General features: G+C 44.7%; 1 long non-coding RNA gene across 1 annotated transcript in view; it reads left to right on the top strand.

The window, feature by feature from the left end:
* The window catches only part of LOC116697191 (uncharacterized), a 12,923-nt gene extending 3,714 nt beyond the window's left edge, over nt 1-9,209 (top strand). The window contains exons 2-3 of the long non-coding RNA XR_004333956.1: nt 5,844-5,853; nt 9,199-9,209. This is a non-coding gene — a long non-coding RNA (uncharacterized LOC116697191). The remainder of the gene's footprint in view (nt 1-5,843; nt 5,854-9,198) is intronic.
* Nucleotides 9,210-10,203: the final 994 nt, after the last annotated feature.

Here is a 10,203-nt window from a genome sequence, read left to right as displayed (position 1 = left end):
CGATGTCAACGCTACAACGCTAGATGTTACGATGGGAAATCTACAGCCAACGATGCCAACTGACCTACGAGCAGTTTGTGGCTGTACGCCAACACTCCGAGCTGGGGTGATGGGGGGGCTGAGGACCGTGACAAGACACAATTCATACAGGTCAAATGACGGGATGGGAGTTTTGTCCACGACCGGCAAAACACCGTACACACTGCTGTCTACTCTCGTCAAATAGATTTGAACCTCACACAACTGTCAACCATCCATCTGAGGTCTCTCTCTCCTCCTTTTCTCTCGTCTCTGTTGAGGCACAAAATCTAATGAGTCTTTGCAATTTCAAAGCGCGGAATTGCATTTAATTATTTTTGTTGTTCAAAAGGAACATGTGTTTTTTTTAATATTCACTTGTTATTTCACTTGAGTTATAACATTTTTTGTTTCAAGGGACCCAAATGTGCTGAAAATATTGTAATAATATAAATTAGGACAGCAATTACATTTTTGTGTTATGTTTCAGATTAACCATTAATCAATGTTCTAAACTCAACCGGATTATTGTCCTTTTACCAACTGGTAATTTTGTGTTTACTTGGAAAGATACTGGTATATTTCCTTTGTTTTTCCATCGTAAATTTGGTCCTACATTCATTTAGAATTGATATTAAAAATCTTATAAAAGTCTTAAATTGAACTTGTTAATACCTGTAGCCACCCTGTTAACTGGCACAAGGTGCTTACTGCCTGCCTGTTTGGGGGACGATGGGAACGAGGCGTCTTCCGTTACGATGGCGAACTCTTTGAGTCTTTGTTTAAGTGAGAACGTTTTTTTTTTGTGTCCTTAAGATGGCACGGTTTTTTTAAATGGCTGACGGAGCATCCCTGGTGAAGCCTGCTTGTACCTTAGCTTCTTCAAGAGCTTCCTTTCCTGCACTGCCTGTTTCTTTAATTCCCATCCTCTGGCAGCACTCTTATCAAAATACTCCTTCTCACGCAACACTTGGCCCTTCCGTCATACAGTGGGGCCTTTTGGGCTTTTGAGGTTTTTGGTTAGCGACCTCATTTTTTTTGTTCCCTTCGTTGGGGTTGTATATACTTGAAACAGACAAGTCAGAAAGGCGTTTGGTGCATTGTTAATCTTCTCGACTAAACACTCAATATAAGTCATGATGGCTTGCTTAATGACCTGGTTTGCTCAGTTCCATATCTGGGTCAATGATTCACCCATGCTCACAAACCGGGGGGACAGTGTTTTTCTCAGGTGTTTCTTTTGTAGAAATAGTCTGGAAGCGGGCCGAGCTGCGGTCACCGTATCACGTCTTTCCTCTTCCTAAACCCAGTCCCACAAAGCCCCTCGATCTTTCACCCTCTGTATGATTCCCTTAGACCCTGAACCTCCATCCTTCTTGGAAACCAGAAGGAGTGGTCACTGTGCTCCACAACTCCTAACAACCAAGAAATCTGCCTTCAAGTGTCCAAGAACTCACATCCAGTGGCTAAGTGGATGTGAATGTATGTGGTGGCGGCAACGGAGAAGGACCCCCTCCCTTGTGCCGCCGTGAACGGCTTCTTGATCCAGGTGGAACTTTGGCCATCCTTCGACCCCCATCACAGCGGCACTCCGTGGATGTCAAACTGATGATTTCCCGACAATGACTTCGGAACAGCTCGCTGGCTACGTTCCCTGCCTGCGCCTTCCTGTAGAGGTCAGTCGCGAACCCCCGACTTTCTTCACATGTAAGGCCCCCTGGACGCATGCTCCTCAGGTTGTGTTGCTGAGCTTGAGCCCTCTTAGCACAGGATGACCTCCCACTTCAATGAAGTCTGGATCCGACGGGTAGCTGTGTTTATGGTCTTTCCTGAGATGTTCCCACGCACGTCTGGGTCAAGCCAAGCCGCCTTCTTCTGACCCATCCTTTGTCTTCCTTTCCCTCTTCCTCATCTGCCTGCTGTGTGGCAGCTGCAAAGTACATACCTTTCTTATTAGAAATACAGTAAAATTTCACATTAGGCTAGGGCATGTCTATGGTTGTTTAATAATATTGTTGATAAATCTTTAAATTGCCCTTACAGGACACTACAAAATACTTACCGTCAACCCCATTTCCTTTGGCATACTGTTGCTCCTGTAATGGAATAAATTCTCTCTCAATGTCTAGTGTTTCAATTACATGTTTCTTTATGTGCATGACAAAAAAAATCCTCTGTGTTGCCAAAGCATAACAAGCAGTAATAAAGAGTAAAATACATCTGATATAATAATACTATAAACAAGAGACTTAGGACTAAGTTGTAGATACTAACAAATTATGTGCATTTCCTCAAAGTACGTTGAAACAAAAATAAAAATGCTCCTTCTAAAATTCTCTATTTATTTTGACATATTTTTAGCTTCTTCTAGCCATTGCCGTGCTTTTAATCTTTCCCTTAATAAAAAGAATCTTTTGTCCCAGGGTAGGTAGTGAAGCCTGTATATGTTCTTCAGCTTCTTGGAATATTTTGTTCTTAAGTCTTCATATTTGGGAACAATGTACTATGAAGTGTAATTCTGTTTTCATCTCGTGGATGCATGTGTACAGACACGTTCCTCTCGTGGTCTCCACACTTATAAATGTCGACCTCAGTTCAATTCCACTCAATGGTCACCTGACTCGGATTTGGTTGAAAGTGGGTATTTCTTTTGGATTTTTTTTGTTTTGAGATATCCCCCATTGCATATCTCTGTTCAGCGATTGTTAACAGAGGAGTTTTGTTGTATTTTATTTCATTTTGCCGTTGTTCTTTATACTCGCTTTTAATTTAGTTTGTGAATCCTTGTTAATTGAAGGTCTGAGGATGTGGTCCTGTGGCGGCGTCGGAGGCTCCGTGTAACCTGTCTCTCTCTCTCTACCTGTTCGGTCCTGCTGCTGACTGTGTTTATCTCATTGTACCTGCTCTCTCTCTCTCTACCTGTCTGTCTGCTGCTGACTGTGTTATCTCAGTGTACCTGTCCTCTCTCTCTACCTGTCCCTGTCTACTGCTGACTGTGTGTTTATCGTCAGTGTACCGGTCGCTACTCTCTACCCTGTCTGGTCTACGCTGACTGTGTTGTATCCCAGTGTACCTGTCTCTCTCTCTACCTGTCTGTCTACTGCTGACTGTATTTTATCTCGTGTACCTGTCTCTCCTCCGCTACGCTGTCTGGTCTAACTGCTGAACTGTGTTTATCTCAGTGTACCTGTTCTCTCTCTTACCTTTCTGTCTCCTGCCGGCTGTGTTTTCTCTCATGTACCTGGCCTCTCTCTCTACTGTCTGTCCTACTGCTGACTGTGTTTATCTCAGTGACCTTTCTCTCTTACCTGTCTGTCTACTGCGACTGTGTTTATCTCATGTACCTGTTCTCTCCTCTCTACCTGTCCTGTCTATCTGATGACTGGTTATCTCAGGGTACTGTCTCTCCCTCTCTCTAACCTGTCTGTCTCTGCTGACTGGTGTTTATCTCAGGGTACCGGTGTCTCTCTCTCTCTCCTGGCTTCTACTGCTGACTGTGTTTATTATCTCAGTGTACCTTCTCATCTCTCTCTAGACCTTTCTGTCTACTGCTGACTGTGTTTATCTCAGTGTATACCATGTCTCTCTCTGCTCTCCTATCTGTCTACTGCCCGTCTGGTTTATCTCCGTGTACCTGTCTCTCTCTACCTGTCCGTCTACTGCTGACTGTGGTTTACTCAGTGTACCTGTCTCTCTCTCTCTCTCCCTTCTGTCTCTGCCGCTGTGGTTTATCTCAGTGTACCGCTCTCTCCTACCTGTCTGTCTACTGCTGACTGGTTTATCTCGTGTAAAACCTGTCTCTCTCTCTACCTGTCTTCTACTGCGTACTTTTATTTATCTCAGTGTACCTGTCGCTCTCTCTCTACTGTCTGTCTACTGCCGGCTGTGTTTATCTCAGTGTACCTGTCTCTCTCTCTCTACCTGTCCTGTCTACTGCTGACTGTGTTTATGCTCATTGTACCTGTCTCTCTCACCTGTCTGTCTACTGCTGACTGTGGTTTATCTCAGTGTCCCTGTCGCTCCTCTCTACCTGTCCTTCTACGCTGACTGGTTATCTCAGTGTACCTGTTCTCTCTCTCTCGACGTCTTCTACTGCTGCTGTGTTTATCGCAGTTACCTGTCTGCTCCTCTCCTACCTTCCTACTACTGTGACTTGTTTTATCTCAGTGTACCTGTCTTTCTCTCTACCTGTCTTACTACTTGCTGCACTGTGTTATTCATGTACCTGTCTCTCTCTCGTCTACCTGTCTGTCTGCTAGCTGACTGTGTTTATCTCAGTGGGTACCTGTCTCTCTCTCTCCTACTACCTGTCTGTCCTGCTGCTGTACTTTTTTTTCTACAGTGTACCTGTCTCGCTCTCTACCTGTCTGTCTACTGCGACTGTGTTTAATCTCAGTGGTACCTGTCTCTCTCTCTACCTGTCTGTCGACTGCTGCTGTGTTTATCCCAGTGTACCTGGTCTCGCTCTCCACCTGTCTGTCTACTGCTGACTGTGTTTCTCTGTACCTGTCCTCTCTCTCACCTGCCTGTATCGCTGACTGGTTGATCTCAGTGGACCTGTCCTCTCTCTCTCTACCTGTCTGTCTACTGCACGGCTGTGTTTATCTCAGTGTACCTGTCCCTCTCTCTCTCTACCTGTCTGTCTACTGCTACTGTGGTTCTCATGTAACCTGTCTCTCTCTACCTGCTGTCTACTTCTGACTGTGTTTATCTCAGTGTACCTGTCTCTCGCTCTACCTGTCTGTATACTGCGACTATGTTTATCTCAGGTACCTGGTCTCCTCTCCTCTACCTGTCTGTCCTCCTGCTGACTCTGTGTTTATCTCAGTGTACCCTGTCTCTCTCGCTCGTACCTGGCTGTCTAACTGCTGACTGTTTTATCTCAGTTTCCTGTCTCTCCTCTCTACCTGTCTGTCTAACGCTGACTGTGGTTTTCTCATGTACCTGTCTGTCTCTCCTACCTGTCTGTCTCCGTGACCTGTGTTTATCTCAGTGTACCCTGTCTCTCTCTCTCCTACGTACCTGTCTGTCTAATGCTGACTGTGGTTTATCTCAGTGTAGCCTGTCCTCTCTCCTCTCTACCTGTCTGTCTACTGCGACTGTGTTTATCTCAGTGTACTGTTCTCTCTCTCTCCTCTACTTTCTGTCTACTGCCGACTGTGTGGTTGGTTATGTGGGGATCGTCAGGTGGTACCTGTCCTCTCGGGGGGGTCGTACCTGTCTGTCTCTGCTGACTTGTTATCTCATGTACCTGTCTCTCTCTCTACCTGTCTGTCCTACTGCTGACTGTGTTTATCTCAGGTACCTGTCTCTTCTCTAACTGTCCTCTACGCTGCCTGTTTTTATCTCAGTGTACCTGTCTCTCTCACTCTACTGTCTGTCTACCTCTGATGTGTTTATCTCAGTGTCACCTGTCTCTCTCTCTACCTGTCTGTCTCCTGCTTACTGTGTTTTTCTCAGTGTACTTTCTCTCTCTCCTCTACCTGTCTGTCTACTGCTGACTGTGTTTATCTCAGTTTCCGGTCTCTCTCTCTCTAACCTGTCTGTTCTACTGCTGACTGTTTTTATCTCAGTGTACCTGTCTCTCTCTCTACCCTGTCTGTCTACTGCGGACTGTGTTTATCTCAGTGTACCTGTGCTCCTCCTCTCGCCTGGCCTGTCACTTGCTGGCTGGTTTATCTCATGTACCGGTACCTGGCTCCCTGTTTTCAGTTCCGGATTCGACTACAAATCCTCATGCTCCACAAAATGTATCACTGGACATGCACCATCATATCTACAAAGAACTCTCACCGTGAAACCCCTCCCCCCGCACCTGAAAAAAGTGAAATTTTTGTTTACTTTTCACCATGCTAATGTCACTAACATAATAAATTTTCTTGCTTTAAAAGAAAATATTAAGTATTTACAGGGTGAGGGGAGAAGTACCCTTGTCTCTTGCTGCCAGAGCTTGGGCCTCGCCGTCACAGCCTCCTGCTGTGAAGCCTCTCAGTCTCACGTCGGCAAGAACTTCCACTTCCTTCACTCCTGTTTCTTTATTTCTCTCCTCTGCAGTGTCTTATCATTCCCTGTCAAAAAAAAGTGGTGCAGATTGGTTTTCCTACAAGCTCTCAAATCATCTTCTACCAGTGTCTCACATTCGCATCTACGCGCTCTCACATTTTCACCATTTTTACCCTCCATACACACCGCCTACTTTGTTTTTATTACTGTTTCTCTTTTTTCTCTTCCCCTCTTTTTCTTTCTCTGCTTCTTTCTCTTTTACCGTGCTTCCACAACAGACCGACTTTGCCTTCTTGTTTTCGTCGACTGAGCGTTCTAAAGGTACCGGAAGTCGGTCTTTTCAATGCAAGCTGGCTTCTCTCAGCTGCGAGGAGCAGAAATTTCTTGTCGGCGACGCATTTTGAGCATGTTGAGCGCCATCATAAAGGTGACATTTTTCCCACTTTATGTAATGACTATGACGCCGGTCATGCGGCAAGCAGCTAACTCCCGCCGCCCATCGGATAACAGACGTCGCTTCTTCGCGCTGGCTGATCCCGAGAAGCATACGATGTAAACTTTTAGTTCCTACCAAAACATTCCTTCTGAGGATAACTTGCTGGGTTACCTATCTTTAAATAATAATATAATACTAAATCTTGGTTAACGTTAGCTGCCGGTCCCAGGTGTCTCAAACTGTCCGCTCACAGTGACGTCCTGCACGGAGTCCTAGGTTTATCCGCCGCTAACTGCTCAGCGGCTAACGTCGAGCTAACCTGGCCCCCCTAACCAGACTTCCGCTGCGAGGCCATTGAAACAGTACAACTTCTGTCATTATGTCCATTTCATAAAGGGGCAGTGTACGTGTACTTTCTGGACCTCATTTTCTTTTATCTTCCTCAGCCAAGACCAAGCCTAAGCTAGCTGAGTTACAAACATTGACCATCCCCATAACATTCAATCTTTCGCTAATATATATGCCTAGCTAGCTTATATTCGAGTTTAAAATATATCCTATATTGGAGCTATAAAGTTATAACCACATTTACCCTAGCTTGGCTTTTAACACAATATATTACTCACATGCAGTAAAAGATGATAGCTAATAGATGGATAAACTTGATGTGCTGGGCTTACATGCAGTAAGATATAACTACTATATGGATAAACTTGATAGTTGCTTGGGCTTACAGCAGTAAATGATAGCTCTTATGGATAAACTTGATGTTGCTGGGCTTCATGCCGTACGATGATAGCTAATTATGGATAAACGTTCCTGTTGCTGGGCTTACATGCCGTAATATGATAGCTAATAGATGGATAAACTTGAATGGTTCTGGCCTTATAAACATATACGTACTACTAAAACTTGCCCCCCCCCCCCCTGGACAGACTTCGTGTCTAAGCTAGCAGAAAATGCAACAGCTCATGCTAACGCTAAATAATACGCATACAGCAAAAATAAACTTTTTAGAGTCTTACTATTTCCTTCATCAAAGTCCTTCATATACTATTAGACAATGTAAATGTCCCTGTACATACACGAAAATTCCCTACATAGATTTTTTTGATGGGATAAATAAATTTACTTACGTTAGGGCGCCGAGCGCGATTAAAAGACACCGAAGTTCGTCACGTCTGAAGTGTCCGAATGTGCCAATAGCATGGGTGGTAAAAAATTAAATCTTATTCGACTTTATTTTGAGAAATAGTTCCATTATTGTAAGAAAAGCATCCTGTGCACCTAGAAGACATGGTGGTCGCGAAGTTCTAAGGTTTGAAACCTAATAATACTTTAAGGTGAGAATGGTTCACTAATTTGACTGAAGAAAGGAACTGTTTTGGAATATTTCCCTAATGTATTTGTTTAGTTGAGGACTAAAATTCTTTACTTGTGATTATAAAAGTGATAATTACCCCCTGTGAAGTTATCAAATGTTCTAGACAATCTTGCTGGCCTGGAATTTATTTACAAGCATAACGTTACACCATACTTTACTACATTTGGAATAACAAGGAAGTTCCAATAACAAAGCAAATCTCTGTTTGTGGAAGTGGTTGATAGTGGATTATCTTGGTAAACGACTCCTCATGGCTGATGGTCAGTTTACTAAAGTATATGAGTTTTCCCTCTCAAGTTCCAGTTAGCAGTCCCGGCCGATAGACATATCATTCTTAGAGGGTCAGTAATGACAGGGGTCCATCCTCTCAGTAGAGGTATATTCCGTGCTTAGTAGGGTCATTAATGACAGGGACAAGCACTCAGTAGAGGTAATTTCCTTCTTAGAGTCCGTATGACAGGGGTCAATCCACTCAGTAGCGGTAATATTCCTTCTAGAGGGTCAGTAATGACAGGGGGTCAATCCTCTCAGTGAGGTATATTCCTTTCTTAGAGGGTCGTAAGACAGGGGTCAATCCTCTGCAGTAAGGTATTCGCTCTTAGGGGTCGTAGTGACAGGGATCACTCCCTCATTAGAGGTATATTCCTTCTTAGGAGGGTCAGTAACGTAACGTTAGCATCAAACGCCATTAGATAGATTTGTTTGAAAATGATTCCGCAATCTTCTGTTTTTATTTGTAATGAGAAATGTTTATTATTTGCATGGGTTTCACACAATTTCAGTATTACAGATATGTTGTTAAACCGTTTCTATCTGAGCATGCAACAACTAACACTGGACTTGACCCGGGAGGCTCTGTGTCGGTCGGGCCGTCTCATCGGGTGGTTATTTGACCCACTAGAGGGTAGAAGTGAGCCAACAGATCCTGTGGTGGTGCTGTACGAGACCAGTGGACGGAAAATAGAAGCCCTTTCAGTCGGTTATGGCTTTGCAGCATAATAATGGCGCCAGGGAGGAGAGCTTACCCCTTGGTAGACACGTTGCCGAACCCTGTTACTCTGCCCGTCACAAAATTGATGTTCCAGTCCCCTAACCCGACCAAGCGGTGCAGGGTCAGCCAGCTTCTTGCCGAGGCTGGCGCCAGGACTCAGGCTGTGTTGCTTGAAGGGCTCCGACTGCCGGCTGCACGTCATCTGTTCAAAATTACCAGCCCCTTTCACTTTGCAATGAAGGACTTTTACCCACCAACTATTCCCAGCAAGCACGATACGCGCCACGACGATGCAAAAGATCACTCTTCATTCTGCAATTGATCACGGGGTCATTTGGAAGCTCGTTGATTTGTGCGCTTGGGCAGTCTTTTAATGAGGATACTACACAACGCAGTGGGGGGGGTATCAGTCTGCTGCTGAGGGAGCTGCTCAGGACCCCCCGCTCACCCCCAGTGTCTGTCAGGGGGTGAGAAGGTTGTCCATGATGGATGTCAGCTTATCTACGTCCTCTCTCCCTACTTTCGCTATGGTTTCCAGAGGACAGTCCAGGACAGAGCTCGCTCTCCTGATCATCTATTGAGTCTGCTCCTGTCCCTGTCTGAGCTGCCCCCCCCCCCCCTCCGCTAATCCACTAATTAAGGATTTCATTTAAAACTGTTTTATATGTAGTATTTTTCAGACTTCCTCAGTTCCATGATGACCAAAGGACAATGTGGGACATGCCGAAAGTCTGCCATATTCCCAGTCATTACTTTGCCAAATCATCTGTGGTAATTTTACTCAAATCTTAATTAAATGGGCGCATGACGTAAAGAGAGGGGCATCATGAAATGGCACCTGTTGGTGAAGTATAACAAAGTGTTATTAGAGTATTCGCGATTAATAGCTTTTTGGCCGTAGCTGTATCCCTTCCTACCGTAAGCCCCCCCTGTTGTGGATCTGAACTCATCCAAATGAAAACAAATGAAATACAAATACTTCCATCATTAAAATAACATCTTGAATACACGCACTTAGCCCGATCTTTGGTTTTGCCACAGCAGCAGCACAGAGGAATCCCTCCTTTCCCTGATCCGAAGCGAAGTAGCCCATCGAGGACTCGCCCCCCCCCCCCCCGGCAGCAGACTGGAGACGGGCGGAACCATAGCCCCCTTCTTTTAAGCTAGACTGAATACTGACATTAGGATCCCAGGGACAATCTAGTGTGGGATTGTTTTTTGTCTCCAACATGTACACTGGCTGTTGTGAAGCAGGGATACACAGCTCACGAGTGTGTAGTCAAAGAGAGAATATGTGTATATTCAGGTGACCTCCTACATATTAGAAAAATAATGAATTTTCTTACTAAAATGTTTCTTAGAAGTAATGAA

Source organism: Etheostoma spectabile, chromosome 10 (assembly GCF_008692095.1).
Source record: "Etheostoma spectabile isolate EspeVRDwgs_2016 chromosome 10, UIUC_Espe_1.0, whole genome shotgun sequence".
Lineage (NCBI taxonomy): Eukaryota > Metazoa > Chordata > Actinopteri > Perciformes > Percidae > Etheostoma > Etheostoma spectabile.
This window is presented reverse-complemented; position numbering and strand designations above follow the sequence as displayed.